General features: G+C 38.5%; 1 pseudogene across 1 annotated transcript; it reads right to left on the bottom strand.

Annotated features, from left to right (window-relative positions):
* Positions 1-498: 498 nt before the first annotated feature.
* LOC102420778 lies at positions 499-9,281 on the bottom strand (annotated as a pseudogene). The gene is made up of 2 exons (XR_001348863.2): positions 9,238-9,281; positions 499-1,671 (listed from the first exon to the last, which is right to left on the bottom strand). The product of XR_001348863.2 is annotated as a histone PARylation factor 1 pseudogene (transcript).
* Between the last annotated feature and the right edge of the window lie 787 nt (positions 9,282-10,068).

Here is a 10,068-nt window from a genome sequence, read left to right as displayed (position 1 = left end):
ATAAATAAGAGAACAGAGAAATAAGAGCAGAGCCTGGGCTTTCTGATTCCCAGTCCAGTGGTCCTATGAGGTGGCTCAGGCTTCCCAGAGGCACTTGAGATTGATTCATACCAGAGAGTAAATTTAATAATTTGCAATGAAGAGTGAGATGTGTCTGGCACAAGTCTGGTTATCTAGAGAGAGATCTACCCAACTATTAAATTGCAGTTGGATGCTTTCTTGATGGGTTTAGAGAATGAGAAGTTAGATTTTTCTCAAAAAATTGATGTACTGGAGAGAATATTGGATTGGGAGTTAGGAGGCTGATTTTAATTCTAATTCTCTCACCCCAAGATCTTACTGTCATTGGGCTTCTGTTTCATCATGGACTAAATGGCAAGAGATTAGATAATTACCATTTGATCTTCTCAGCTTCACATGTTAGGATTCTGTGATTCTGAGTTCTTCTCTTTAAATTACTCTGCCTTTGTATCTTCAGCATCCTTTTTTTTTTGAAAGTTTTAGTAAATGTTTCCATCAGTTTATTTTCTGTATCCCTTAAAAACAAACAAAAATCACAAGTTTAATATTAATGCTTTAAAATATTGTACACCAAGGAAAGCCAGCTCTCATGCTGCAAGCTGGTCTGTGTTCTCTTTACTTCTGTTTGCCAGATGATCTTCAATAATTTCTGCAAAGAGATTCCTCTTCAACAGATTGTATGCAAGAGGTAAAAGCTGGCCAGCAACTTTATGAAAATAATGTGAACCATAACAAAAGAGGTCCATTCCCAACTCTAGCCCCATGCCATAGTCACATTCGTCATTAGCAAACTGCACAAAGGTCATCATTTCCTGAGTGGGAGCAAAAGCCTTTAGTTTCTCCTCATCACTTGGTGCCTCAACAATTGCCTTGCAAATTCTCTTGAGGTTGGCATCTGTTTCAGGGAGCTCTCTGTACCCAACATCATTTTTATCAACTGGAACAACCAAGCCTGCACCATGAAAGGTCTTTGTCACGACTTTCTTGTCTCTCTGCTTCATCGTCACGGTTCTCTGTTCCAGTGAGTACCCCAGTTCTCTGGCTGCTTCTGTAAGCTTTTCATCTATGAATTTCAAGAAACTAGTTTTCTTTTTATCTGTTACTTCTTTAAGTTTTTTCATCAAAAATAATCTAACCGCAGCAAACACATTATCTCTATTTTGAACAATTACACAGTTTTTCTTTGCTTCATTTGTACCAACATATACAGGAAGTTCATCAGGAGAATCCCTGAAATACCCCATGTGGAACTGAGTTTTATTATCTCCAATAATTATTGTCTGGAACTCAGGAGGATCATAGTAAAATCTCCAGTGAAGGTTAAAATTCAGGCTCGATGATTTTTTTTTCATTTTATGTTTTCCGGCAAGGATGTCATACGGACCCACTAATTGAAGTCCAAGGCTTTCGGAAAGTGAATCAGCTGGCTTTTCAGGATCAAGTTCTTCACAGAACTTCCAGAAGTGATAGAAATCTTCAGGCAGAGAAAGCTTATAATGATTTTCTACTTCTTTTCGAAGGTCACTAGAGACATCAGCTTCACAGGATTTACTCTTCTTCACATCAACTGTTTTTTCACACTGCTGCCCCTCCCGGCCGGGCCTGCGCTTCCCGCCACCGCCGCTGCCGCCGCCGAGGCTTCCGAGCGCCCTTCAGCATCCTTTTTTATACACACACTTTGGCCCTTGGTCTCAGGTTCTTTTCATCCGTAATCATCCAGTTTTTGGAGTGGGTCCTTTTCATCCTATCCTGAACATTAGATAAATTTTCTCAAGATTCTTGAATAAAAGGTTCTTAAAAAACAACAACAAAACAGGTATCCACAGCTGCTGATTTGATCTTGAATAAATATTAACATCCTGTCTCTTCCTGAACTCTCTGAATTATTGTAGTTCCCCCACAGTCACCAATATTTTTCCATTTTATTTCCACAGCAAGACCTAATGCCCTGGGGAAAGCAGAGCCACGTAGTGAAATCTAGACTACTCCTCTGATAGTCACAGGAGCTTCCTGCAACACCAATCGCAGTGTCATTAGCTTCAGATTATGATGACAGGGTCTCCTAATTCAGGTCTGTGAAGCGCTTTTAAATCACTCACACTACTAAATTGTTTCATTTGTTTAAAGAATGTCCACTGCACTCAGGGCCTCTGAGCATGGGTACAAAATACTGCTATCAAGAGGGGTCCACAGCAGTCCTCAGTATGCTCATTATCACACTTTTACCAGCAACACTGGTACATCAACAAGGATGAACTATAAGAAACATATGATTCTTGTTCACACTTACACAAAATAGTGACAATGCTGTTAGTAATTAGTTACCAGATCCTCAATTGCTTTGTTTTTTGGCATTAGTAATATGCCACTTGAAGTTTTACACCAAATTAACATTAGCCACATTAGACTGTTTCCAAGCCCCTTGAAAATGTGCATCCTCTTTAAAAACAAAGATGATGCTCCTGACAGTTAGACATGAACTTTGAATTGTTTGCTCTTTAAGAGTGTGCAGAGTAGCCTGGCTGGTGTGGTTCAGTGGTTGAGCGTAGACCGATGAACCAGGAGGTCATGGTTCGATTCCAGGTCAGGATTGCAGGCTCAGTGCAGAAGGTAACCGATCAATGATTCTCTCTCATCATTGATGTTTCTATCTCTCTCTCCCTCTTCCTCTCTGAAATCAATAAAAATGTTTTGTAGGTTTGGGTTTTTTTTAAGAGTGTGCAGAGTAGAATCCATTTTGGAATGGGATCAGACTGTTCTGATATCATTAGCAATTGTCTACCATGATGAAAGATTATTTCACTATTTGAAGCTACCTCACCTGATTGGAAATAAATTTATTAACATGTAACTCGGTCCAACCTCTAGGCTAATTTTAAGGTGAGGGAATGTAAACTCTGAATATAACCAAGGCACTTAACTCAACTAGGACTCATTCTGGTTCCACGCTCAGCTCATAGACAGAAACATATGCCAGAATTGTAAGGATGAAATAGTTTTATAATCAATGCTGCTAAGTCCCTTAAAATTCGTTTCTGCTTTTGTATTTGCAGAAAGTGAATAACATCTGTTGATACCCAAATTCCTTATGATGCTGAGTGAGATAGTAATGATATAAATCACTTCCATTTTAAAGAAAAAGTGCTTCTGAAGTGAAACGTATTATTGAAGACCAGGCAAAATCCCAAAACCAGTCTCCAAATTGTGTTCCAAAAAAGTAAGCACCTATATTCTCAAGAGACAAAAAACAACTGACTGTAATTCCATTTGGAGAAACTACCCCCACTTTCGTCTTATAAACAATCATACAGACAGTATATAATTTGTTTTGTTTTGTTTTCTACTGACACTATAAATCAAATGTTTTCAATTGACACTGTAACTAGAAAACTGAATCTAAATGCCTCACTGGTTAACACAGCCTTACAAGATCTGGAGTCTTCTGGTTTCTCTTCCAAATCCCAGATCTTTGACTACATATTTCAAATTGAAATATGAGTGTGTCAATTAGTGGCTGAGAGGGTTCACATTGAATCCAGAAACTCCAGATTTTTGCTATAGGATTAAATATTTTGTGTGCTATATATAAAAGCATGTACTAGAATTATGCTTAATCTTTTTCTTTCACATATTCTACTTTAACTAAATGTGATATTTTTGTTATTGATAGGTTAATAGTGCTTTCATGTATGGAAGTTCTGATTCATCAACAGATAGAAAACCATGCTCTTGAGACTCCATTATTTCATCCTCCATTTCACAAAATCCCTCTTGCAACCATTAGAAAGATGACTGGTGGAACTGAAGGGGCCCTCTGTTAAACTAAAAGAGGTTTTTGTCTGGGGAGGAGGATTTGCATTAAGTAATATGAAAGAAATTTAAATTCATGATCTTTGATTCTTAATATCATGGTCTAATAAATTGAACTAACCATTCCAAATATTACAAAAATGTGATCCAACATTTATTGGGAAAATATTACCTTAAGTATTTAGTTAATGAATGTATTCTAGATTCTAATGTTTTTACTATGTTGGCAAGCAAGAAAAGACCTATAGGATTGGTAACAAATGTTTTGCTCCTGCAAGTAATTATTTCACTTAAAACAAAATACTCAACTTTTTTTTTCTCTTCCACAATATGAATTCTTCTATCCTTTTGGATAAAAGGCTCAGATGATCTGTTTTCTCTAGCCAGAATGACTGCATATGTTCAAATAATATATCAGTTTCATCAGCCGCCATAGAATAGGCACATATGACAATAAATCATTTTGGGAACTTCCTGAATCCCAGCCAAGTTGTAGACAATAAAAGATTCTGCTTGTAAAGGCAGCTATAAAAGTTAATTTCATACAGGTTCCCCAGCACACATGCTACGGTTCAGTTCCAAACAGATGTGATCTTAGAACAGTGATGGAAAATGGCATGAAGTATTTTCACTAACTCTCTATATCAGGAGTGTTTGTGCAACCTTTGGTCATTAACACATTGCAGCAGGTATGAAAACTAAAATCATGTTTCTCCTGATTTTAAACAATAGCTGGATTCATCAAAAGTTGCATGTTTGTCTGAATTTTTGTAATTTGAGCCATTCTCTAAACACTAGCAAAGCTCCCTATTAATGGTTTTCTGGAATTGATTTGCAACAATAATGATCAATCCTTTGGTTTATCTTTTGCTGGAATAGGGATTTTCAAAATGTGGTAAAGATATACCCTCTCCACAAAATCCCTGCTGAGCTTGAGAGTACAAAGTGCAATTGGAGTCCAAGAAATTGTAAAGCAATTCAGTGCTGAGGGCTGAATGAGAGCATCATTAACATTACTCATACACCTGAAATTAATTAAGGCCAACCTAAGGATTAAGGTACTCCAGGCCAACAAAGAAGAAAAGGTAATCCTGATGATGTTATGTGGTGGATATTTATATAATCACACTTTATTCCAGGAGATTGCTTTAAAATTATATGCAACACTTTCCATCCATTAGTTCATGTGAACATCAGACCGACTTGTAAATTTATGAGGGCTTCTTATTTTGAGGGTTTGAGGAAACAGCTGGCTTAGTGACATTAAATGGCAATCCCAAAAAACGGCAAAGAAAATAAAGGCCACAATCCCAGGTGCATGGCCTTGAAGGCCAGTAAAGTAGGAGCTCTAACAATTTCAAGGGGTCCACTGGCACTGCATTCTGGGACTGAGCTCCAGGAGGGTATTCCCACTGAAGACACAAGAAATAAGTTCTATCAGCTCAGCCACTGACCATCTGTGCCCTCCCTTTTCTCATCTTTAAATGTGAGAAGGGTAGACTAGAAAATGAATTCTAATTTCTCTTCCATATCTGACCTTCCTCCGCATGGGTCCTCTGGATGGAAGTGGCAGAGATGAACTGTTATTTGTTGGCAAAAGGCACTAGGAAACATGCTTTGTGAGACTTATTTTGATGGTATCTCTGTCCCTTAGCCATGTTTTATCATAAGTGCTTTGCATTTTCAAGAAATACGCAAAATGTGTCAAACCATGAGTGTGGTGACTTCAAAGCCAGAGGATATATGCTTTAGTACCAGGGTGAGAGGCAGAGCAGAACCCAGGGCAGGCAAGTCAGAGAGCAAGAAATAGTCAGTTTCACCAGCCACCGTGAAACTTTCAGTTAGTCTTACCAGGGATTGGATCTAAATTTAGTAATTGGTTTTCTTGGAACTAAGAGCAGGTGGTTTTGCTTCACCAAGCAGGTCAGAAACCAATTATCTTGACTGTGACCAGCCTGATCCTTGCCTGAAGAACTAAGCTGATTGTGGTGTTTCTCTCCAGATTCCTACAACTCCCACTTTTGACCAATTGAGCTAGTGCCACAAGCAGGAATGTTCTATAGATAACATAATAATGCCCTGGTCTCACATCCGGGTCAGTAATCTCCCCTTCCTCTCCCATTTTGCACTTTAGAACACAGCAGGTCTTTGTTAGCAGTCAATCTATCAGTTGAATATTAAAGGTCCCAATTGTTAAACCTCTAATCTGAGACATTCAGTAGAAGTAGGACTGGTTTGATGTCCAGACTCTACAATGAGAATGATTCTTTCATTTAGCAATCCTATGAAAGCCACAGTCCTATGTTTACAATAACAAGAACATCTATAGCTCATAGCAATTACATTCTATCATCATCTGTCATAGAACAGACCAATTCACAAGATAATCAAGCTGATTTTGTTTTATCTTACCTAATGATCAAAACAGCTCTTTGGAAACAAACTGAGTATTCTATTAGGTAGTAAATAGTACATTAGTGGCAGGAAGAGTTTGCATCTGGCTTGCAGGGCACAGCGCTTTACCTGGCAGGATTTGAACCATTGGTTTTTAGTTCATATTACTTTCTAGAAGGTATTTGCTGTAAAGGAGCTCTTCTTTATATATTTCTGTGTTTGAAATATGTCTCTTTTAGCCCATGGAGGAGTGTACTCCTCTGGAAGTGTCTAATCCAAGACCAGGTGGTTTTGAGCATCCTCCACCCTCAAATGCCTTATATCACCTCCACAGAGCAGCCTGATGAGGTAGGAATCCACCAGTGGGCTTCCCATTTGACAGATGAAGAACCTCACATAGAGAAAAGATGAGCCATTTGTCCAGGGACACACTCATGGTGTTCAGACTCTTTTTGCTCTGTATTACCAGCTCTGGAAGACAATCATAAAAGAGCAGTTCAAAGGAAGAGCCTCTTAGGTGGATTTTTGTATTGACCATGGATTTCCTTTTATCTTGAAGTTATTCTATAGATAACATAATAATGCCCTGGGCAACTCCTTCAAGTAAGTAATCCTTGAACATGATTATTTGTTTTAAGACATTACCACCCAAATACAAGATTTCTACAATTTGGCTTCTTGTTGAGGGAAAAAGAAATCACATATAGGTACTGTTAGCTAGGAATCCTCCCATGGTATTTTCACCATCACTTGGCAGATTTTTTTTTCAGTTATAAAATACATTTTATTACAAAAAAATTGCATAAGTCTTATGCTTTGAGAAAGAAAATGAACCCTGAAGACATCTAAAGATAATTCCAAATACTCTAGAAAACTTGTTTTCCTGAGCAGAGATTATTATAGTCTCAATCCAAACATTGAAATTATATTTGTAGTTTTATATAATTAGTGGATAAATGTCAAAATACCCAAGCTGATATATGGCCATTCAAAGTTATTTAAAAGTAAACTGATCATTTTATAAATAAATAAATAAATAAATAAATAAATAAATAAATAAAATTAAACATAATTAATTAATAAGTCATAATAAAATCTACCATCTGTACAATGCTTGAGAGTTGATCAAATGCTTTCACACCTATCACATTAAATCCCTATAAATTTCTCTAAATTGGCTATAATCCTCCTTTCATAGATTAACATTGTGGCCAAAATACTCAAAAACAGGATTCATACTCAAGTCTTGTGAATCAAAATCTAAAGTTTCTTTTATTTTACCACAAATAAATCTCAGCAAGGCCAGATCAATTTGCAATCCAAGTTGAGGAATTGTTAGTTGAATAAAGAGTAATTTTACATTTCTGAAATCGTACATGAACTAATTTTAAAATGGATAAAACAGCATAAGCCTAAGAGGATTAAGTACTAAACATGATGTATTAGGCAGTTCTCCTTTAGCTTTCATTCTTTGCCTGATGCTGTGTCCATTTATAATGTTTTCCCAACAACCAACTAAGATTAGTTAAGTTCTCAGGGGTAAAAATCTTCTTGTTCTCTGGTGGTTTGATTCTGCATCCTTCAGAGGATGTCATCATCTCACTCCATCTCTCTTTCTAATATGCCTCCTGAGGAGAAGGATTCAGATTCTGGGTGAGCTCTGTATTGTCAACATCTACAGGGCAACAGGTGCTTTGCAAATAATGTTCAGCTACCACAGCTTCTGCTCCCTGAAAACTCCTTGAAAAAGAACAAATTACCTCACTGATCACCAAGCAAATACCATTGAGAGCTGTACTATTATGGTTCTAGCAAGAGAAAGGGTTCCGAATAGTCCTCCCCCAGATGTGCCACTTGGGTGTGTGAATTATTTTGAGCTAAAAGCAATCGAGACCTTGTGGGCTTATGAGAAATTTTTACCACTCCTTTAAAGAGTTTAAATTTGGGGCCTTGCCCATAGTAAGAGTTATCAGCAGAGATAACTTGTTATGCCCTATCTACATGGCAGGGCAAACTGCTAATTACTGAACATTTGCTCTTCTTAACCATCCTGCAATGAACTCCCTCCCCTCTGCACTTCCAAGGTGCCTTTCTTCATCCTTAGCTCAGAATATCATATATACTTCATTTTCCCTTTCTGGCTCTGAACCTCTCATGTATGCAGGGTTCCCATACGTACACATGTAATTAATTTTTTTATTTTTCTCCTGTTAATCTGTCTCATGTCTATTTGATTATTAGACCAGCCAAAAGAACCTAGAAGAGTAGAGGCTATATTCTTCCTCCCCCACAAAAGGAAAGGCCAGAAATAGATTTGGCCTACAGAGACCAAAACTGTTTGCCAGCAATTGGTTATTAATTATTTGTTTCTTCTATTCGAATTTTAATATTTTGGTTCATGGGTGTTTTACTCAACTCCTAGGAAAGTATCTGTAAGTAATAAGGGTTGCATTAATGTTTAATAGAAGGGGAGGAAAGGAGGGAGGCAAAGAGGAAGGAAAATAGAGTAGGAATGAAGGAGAGAGAAGGGAGGAGGAGGAAGAAAGCAGGGTTAGAGGGAGGAAAGAAGGGAGGTAGAAAGGGAAGGAAAGAAAGAAATAAGGAAGGGAGGGAAAGGAGCTGGGGACAAGAGGGGAGAGGAGAGAAAGCTCTGAAGGAAAATTTAGCTTAGGGACTATATCAGAGGTTACTTGTCCACCAATATTCATTCTCCCCATATTTAATAATGCAAGTTCTAAGTTGTACTTGGGCACAGCCCCTCAGATGAGGACTATATTTCCCAGCCCTCCCTGAAGCTTGGTGAGGCCATGAGAAGAAGGGTATGTACTCCTTCCAGGTCACTCTAAGTCTCCTTTCCTCCCTGCTGACTGCAGCTGTAGCTGCTGCCCTGCCTCCAGACCCAGCCTGCTGGCCTCTGGACTGTCACATAGAGAAGAAGCTTCAATCCTGATAACGTCAATGTATTTTAGGATCTTTCTGTTTTAATAGGTTAGCCTGTGCCTTAACAAGTACAGAGACTCGGGGCTTTCATATTGTAGTACGTAGAGGGCATCCATCTAAGCTGTGATTTAATCAAGTCTCCTGTTTAAGTGAGTTTGTAAGTTTATGTCAATCAATTTACTAACAGTTAATATTTCTCAGCATGTGCTCTATTCAAGCACTCTGCTTGGCACTATAGTTATATGTGACATCATCCAGCCCCCAAGAAATTGACAATCTAGCCATGAAGACCAGACAGACAGAAAATACCACAAAGCAGCCCTGTGCATTCCTACTCTCCACACAAGCGGCATCAATGACAGCCCCACTTCTTCCACCTTCATCAATAACACTCCTCTTGGCCCGAGGACCCTCCCAACTTGAAATAAGATTTTATGGTGTTTGAATATGTTTTCCCTTCCCAAATCACTTTATTTTCCTCTACCTCAAATTTTCCAATTATGAAATAGTCCCAGTGTGACTATCAATGTCTTCATCCATTTGACTTTATGACTTGAGCTTCCCAACCCCTCCAATTGGCCTCCTCCTCTCCAGTCCTAAGGCACATGGAAGTGGATCTGGGGCATTGCATAGTATTTTGTTTGAGTCATGCACCATGGATGTTGAAAATAATCACTCAATGCCTCTCGTCCCGCTCCCCCCAAAGAGCACACCTCGCATTGCTATGCTGGCTGCTGCTGTGCCTAGTGCTGAGTGGCTGCCTTCCAAGGAGCCAGAGAAGAGTAGCTGTGCAGACTGGCCCGGACGCCCAGGACCAAAGCCAGAAAAGGAAAAGGTAAGCAGACTGCACAAAATCAGGAGGTGGATTGATGAGATGAGAAGGAATATGGAATGATTCTCATA

This window comes from Myotis lucifugus, unplaced genomic scaffold (assembly GCF_000147115.1).
Source record: "Myotis lucifugus unplaced genomic scaffold, Myoluc2.0 scaffold_95, whole genome shotgun sequence".
Lineage (NCBI taxonomy): Eukaryota > Metazoa > Chordata > Mammalia > Chiroptera > Vespertilionidae > Myotis > Myotis lucifugus.
Note: the sequence above shows the minus strand (reverse complement) of the source record. Positions and strands in the feature narration are given on the sequence as shown.